Consider the following 6,000-nt stretch of genomic DNA (forward strand, 5'->3'; position numbering starts at 1 on the left):
TAAGACTCTAAAAAGCCTTAGATAAAATTAATTAAAAAGAAAATCAACTGAAGTCTCACAATGAGAAGCAGAAGGTGAAGGACAGGACCCAGCATATGGAGAGGTCAGATCAGCTGGTGAGTTATGGTTAATGAGGGGCAAGAGAGCATGTGTGTCATGATTTGGGATGCTACTATTGTGATAACTGCAAGATTTTTCAGACATCAATATTACATAATTTTCTAATGGTTTTACCCAGTGCTAGATAGGGTTAAGACAATGCAGCAAAGAAGAAACATTAAATTCTATTAAGGTAACTGAACTATTGATCAGGAACACAATATTATCAATCAGCTAAAAATCATCTGATTGTACTAATTTAAATATAACTGATGTAATTATGATGAACCTGAATGTCAAGGCCTGGTCATGCTACTGCTGCTGGGTAGTGAGGTTCCACCATTGTAACAGCAATAAATCCTTACATTACAGGAAGGAGAAGACAGCTGGAGAGTTTTCTTCTTGACCACAGTTTATAAAGGTCTAATTCCTCTTTTTTTTTAAGAATTATCTTCTCTATCCACAATACCCAGAGATATGGTAGAGAGTTGGGGCTGCTCAGCCTGGGGAAGAGAAGTCTTTGCGGTGATTTTATGGCACCTTTCAGTACCTAAGGAAGGCTGGAGAGAGACTGTTTGCAGGAGTATGTAGGGATAGGACACAGGGGCATAGCTTTAAGCTGAAAGAGGGTATGTTTAGACTGGATATTACGAAGAAATTCTTTACTGTGAGGGTGGTGAGCAACTGGAGCTGGTTGCTCAGTGATAATGTAGAGGTGTCCACGGCCAGGTTGAACAGGGCTCTGAGAAGCCTGGTCAAGGGGAAGGTGTCCCTGCCCTTGGCAGGAGGGTTGGAAGAAGATTTGTAAGGTCCTTTCCAACCCAGACCATTCTTTGATTTGCCACAACTTGAAATTATTTTGTCACTCTAGTTGTAGTAAAGGCACCACTGCAGTTCCACTCATAATTGCCAATTATGCCTGCATGACTGCAGGTTTGCTGAGTGTAATTCTGTGGTGTGTTCTGAAGGGCATGGGAATTTAAAACTGAAGTTATTTATTTTTTCTGCTTTGAGTTCAGTTGTGTCTTGAATTACAAAAATTCACAAGAGCAGGCAACACGAGGAGGTTGCACAGTCCAGAAGAGGACTCTTCAGCTTTACATAACTGGTACTTTGAAGAGAAGAAAGTTATAATTCTGAGTTTGGATTTATGAGGTCAAGAGGCTTCTGGTTCTTGAAAAGGATAGAGTGATTCATTAGAGCATCAGAAAACTATACAAGGATTTTGTGAAAGGCAGGATGTAGCTGAGGAGGGAACAAACTGTTTCTTGGGAAACCAGAGGTAGGTATTCATCACTTTCACACAAAGAACCTTGACTTCTTGTTCCTCTTCCCTTGCCCTGCAGTTCTATTCTTCTACTTGTCCACTGAAGCCATGACTTCTTCCCTCATATGTGACCTGACAGCCTCTTTTTAAACCAGCTGCTCTCTATTTTCTACATAAATGCCATAAATGAGCACATTCTACTAGTCATTATCCAGCACATCAGGTTAAGGGCAGCCTATTACCCATTTATGACTGATTTTCAAGACCACAAGAAAAACTCCAGGTACCAATAAGCAGACCCATGTCTTTCATTTTCCAGGTGTTCAAGATTGAATCAAATGATTAATGGTCTGGTTCTACTTAATATTGTGTGAACCTCTATTGGCAATTACCATGCTCAAGCAAACCCTTTATTGCACTGGGTGTGCATGAATGGTTCTGCAGGCACTCTGCACAGAGCATCATTCCCTCTTTTGAATCCACACTTCTTCATGTCAAAGTACATAAAACCATACCTCCATGAAAGCACTGGTACAAGCATACAGAAAGAGTCAGGACCATACACTCACAAGATAATATTTGCCTGTGAATACAGACAACTGCACAAGAGAGTCACACTCACCTGCAGGTACACACCTGGCTGCACGTATTTTACGTATTTTGATGCAAACATATTCACACACCAGCCACAGTCAAAAGCAGTCACAGCTGCACATGAAAACACCAAAAAAGCTACACTGTGCTCCTTTTACAAAGCCAGAAATAGTCACATCATAGGACTTGTACTGTCCAACACAACCACACTTGAATTTCATCCCATTCCAGTTCACACTTGACTTTCTCAGCACAGTAAATCCTTTTCAAGGCTGTGAGATGTGAGCAATGAAGACAACAATGTCAATGATATAAAATTAATAGTGCAAAATGGCAATAAAGTGGGAAAATCCCAGCACTGCCCATAAAAGCATATTAGCCTGACCTGTATTTACTCTTCTTTTCTGGAAGAATTAGCTTGTTTCTCAAAGCTTATGGGAAACACTAACAGTAATGAAGCAGAAAAATGATGAATGTTAAGACTTTAGGGTGATCCGTAGATGGCTGTAAACTTGTCCCTCTTTGTTGCCCACGTACTTTTGATGAGCTTGCAAAGTTTTAAACCTCCTAAATTTTAGACAGGGCAGTTTTATTTCTTTCAAGCTACAGTGGAAATAATTTCCTTATCTATCATTTAGAATGGTTTAATACTTTCATTAATCCACACATCATGAAGCAGCAAGTGATTTTTTTTTACACGTGATTTTTTTCCAATCACTCATTGTGCCTCCCAGCAAAAAGGTCTGGATTTTGCTGATTTTGAAGTTAAACTTAAGGCCAGTATCTCCACAGTCCAGGCTAGTTGTGAAGGCAGTGATTTAAAGGCAGAACAGATGTCATCCCTGCTCTGTCCTTCACAGACATTGCTGGCCTTTGACAGCTCTCAGGACTGCTGACCTGCCAGCAAGGAAGTATTGTCCTGTCACCGTTGCTGGAAGCCACATCAGACACTGGTTAGAGTAACAGTGGCCTTGTTAGCCACAGGAACCAGGCACCCTCTTACCCTGTGCCCTTGGCTCAAGATGCAGTGTCCTCACAAGCAAAGCATTTCAAAAACTCACTGACAGAACTGAGGGGTGGGTGGGGACAAACAATTGAGATGGAGCTGCCTGAAAACACAGTTGGTGTGGGCTTCCAGCAATTCACTCCCAGCTGTAATTGGTGGTGTAGATAATAATCATGTTCCCAACACTTCCTCTTAGTAGGATGAGGGTTTTATTTCCCGTCCAGCCATTCCATAAAACTCTGCCTGAAAGACAGATTTTTAACAAAGCCTTTTCTTGTCCTTAAAAAAAACCCAAAAAAAGCTCTATCTTCACCAGGTATCAACTGAGCCATGAATCTCATGATTTCAAGAGCTGTTGAGTTGCTCAACTTCTACTTTCTCTACTTTTTTTCATTTGTCAGACAGCAATTTTCCCATACTGTGGGCTTTGACAGCCCAAGAGCTGATCAATGATTTAATAGACAGAACCTTGTTATTAATGTCTTGCAATGGTATCAGTTTAAGCCTAGATCTATAGAGCATCAGGGCTTAAGCACTTACCACAGCACAAGTTATCAAGCATCCCCAGTAATGTCAATAGGATTTTGGCCAGCTCTCTTAATGCACCCAAGAGCTGGCTCAACACTTCCCAGAAACATATGAAAATTCAATTTACCACTCTATGGATGAGCTGTAGCTGCCATGAGAAGGGCACAGCTCCCATGAAAAGTGTAAAGGTGAAGCTCAAGAGATGGGTTTGTGTGCAGCTGTAGACAGTGCAGGATAAAAGAGGGCAAAAAACTTGCAGGGAATGGCCCTCTCTCCAACAGCAGATCTTACCCCACACAGATCTTACTCTGCCACAGGACAATCAGACTTTCTTTTGCCACACTTTGCAGATGAATATTCAGTCTTGACGTAAATTAAGACCTGACCTTGGCTGCCCTTATTGTGATTGGTGTAAGTCAAGATTAGGCCCATAATTGCGAGATGTTTTTCCTAAAATGATGCATAACAGAGTCAATACTATTAATTTCAGCATATGAGCTGGGAGAAGTGTCACAGCTCCCTGCATTCTTCACCTGCAGACTGGCTGTACTGTGTTTTGGCAGTGTCTTAGTGGGAAAAAGAAAAGGGGATGAGAAAAGTGGGATGAGGGATAAGGCGACTTCCCTTAATGCCTCTGACAAACCCAGGCCATAACATCACACACACACTGAATTGGAGGTCAGGCTTTCTAGACCACTTCTCTGAATGTAAGTGCCCAAGAGCTGACCTTCCCACTCAGCCTAAAGTTCCCAGGGGCTGCACATTTATCCACAGAGGCTCTCTGGCTTGGACACCTATTACCATTCTAAGTACAACAAATTTCCCATTTCACAAAGTAAAACAAACTCTATTTAAATGCATTTGGTAGTTTAGGTGGGTATTGCCATCCTGTACCCCCTGGCTTTTCTGCCACCATTTCCAAAGAATTAAGATGTAGATACAACAGTCTGTTCACAAAAATATCAAGAAAAAATCCAAAACCAAACCAGAGTCTATTTGGGGGTACATGGAATCTGTGATAAAAGTTCATGAGTTTTTTATGTTAAAGAACAAGCATCTTTTGAAACCACCAACCATCCCAAAGAACCCTGGGAGGTGACCAGCCTGTTGGCCCATTTGTGTGTCACATTTAGAAGTTCACTAATTTGGGTCCTCCATTACATTAGTTTGTGAGTATTTGATGCAAGAGAGGATCTCCAGCCAAGTGGAGAACCAGCTCCATTCTGCCCAACTTCCAGAGCTTTGGTGGAATTGCAAGCAAAGGTAGAAGGGAGCCACATACTTTTAATGTGCTATAGGAATACTTCTCCATTTCCCTTCCAAGTAAGTTCAAAGCATTTGTCAGTGGCAGCCAATATTATTCCTTTTCCAAAAGGTCTACTCAGTATGTCAGCTGCATTATTAGCAAGACAAATCCATCCACATAGGTCATAAATATAATTTTTTTGCCCAACATTATTCCCCTTCTGATAAATTTCTCATTTGTTATTTCAGTTCACTACAACACTTTCTTTTTCTTTTTTAAACATTGAACTGGAACATGTCTTATTTGTTTTTCATGAATAAGAGAGGTGGTTTTTTAATACTCATCCCTGGTATGATAATTTGGAGAAGAGCACAGAGATGAAAAATTGTTTCTTTCCTTAGAAGTACTGGAGGGAATAACTATCATTACAAAATGTTGGTAAAAAATTAGCTTTTCTACCTCCCACACTAATATTTAGGAAACCTTGGTGAAAGTCATAAACACAGAAGGTAAATTTTTTCAATTTAGCTTGTGCTGAAATGCTGCAGGGACGAGAAAGATAAGGCCACATCCATTCTGTGAGGCAAGTTGCCAGTTTAGCACTTGCCTATTGTTTGCTTTTCAAATGGTTCACCACACTCCCAGCACTGTCCCAGGTCTCCCAGATGTCCCACCCCAACATCCAGTGGCCCTACTCCACACGACCCTCCTAACCACTGATGGGCTTTCAACCTCACACTCCTCCTCGTGGGGCAAACTCCTTGTGTTCTCATGAATTCAGAACAACAGGAGCTCCTGGTACTGCAGCACTCCACATACTCTGATTATATTGGTTCACAGAAACAACAACAAAAAACAAAAAAATCCACCCCCCCAAAACAACAACATCCAAAAAAAAAAAAAACCAAAAAAAAAAGCCAAACCAAAACAAACAAAAAGAAAAAAAAACCACAAAAAAACCCCCACCAAACAAAAGCAAGCCACAAACCACAGAGCAATTAATAATATGCTTGTTTCAGGTCTGAAGGTCTGTCAGGATCTCAAAACACCATTTAGTGAGCTGAAACCTGAGGCAGCTGTGAAAGTGAGGACCAGCACTGAGACCAGAGTAATCATGCTAAACTCAAACTGCTTCTACAGTACTGCTGAGCACGGCAATGATCTTTCCACTTGGTGCAAAACATGCATATCTTCCAGCACCATTTTTTGTCATGCAAATTTAATCTGCCATCAACTTGACCTGCTGACTAGCAATTAAGA

The sequence above is a fragment of the Passer montanus genome, unplaced genomic scaffold, assembly GCF_014805655.1.
Source record: "Passer montanus isolate IOZ18808 unplaced genomic scaffold, ASM1480565v1 scaffold21, whole genome shotgun sequence".
In the NCBI taxonomy this organism is placed as follows: domain Eukaryota; kingdom Metazoa; phylum Chordata; class Aves; order Passeriformes; family Passeridae; genus Passer; species Passer montanus.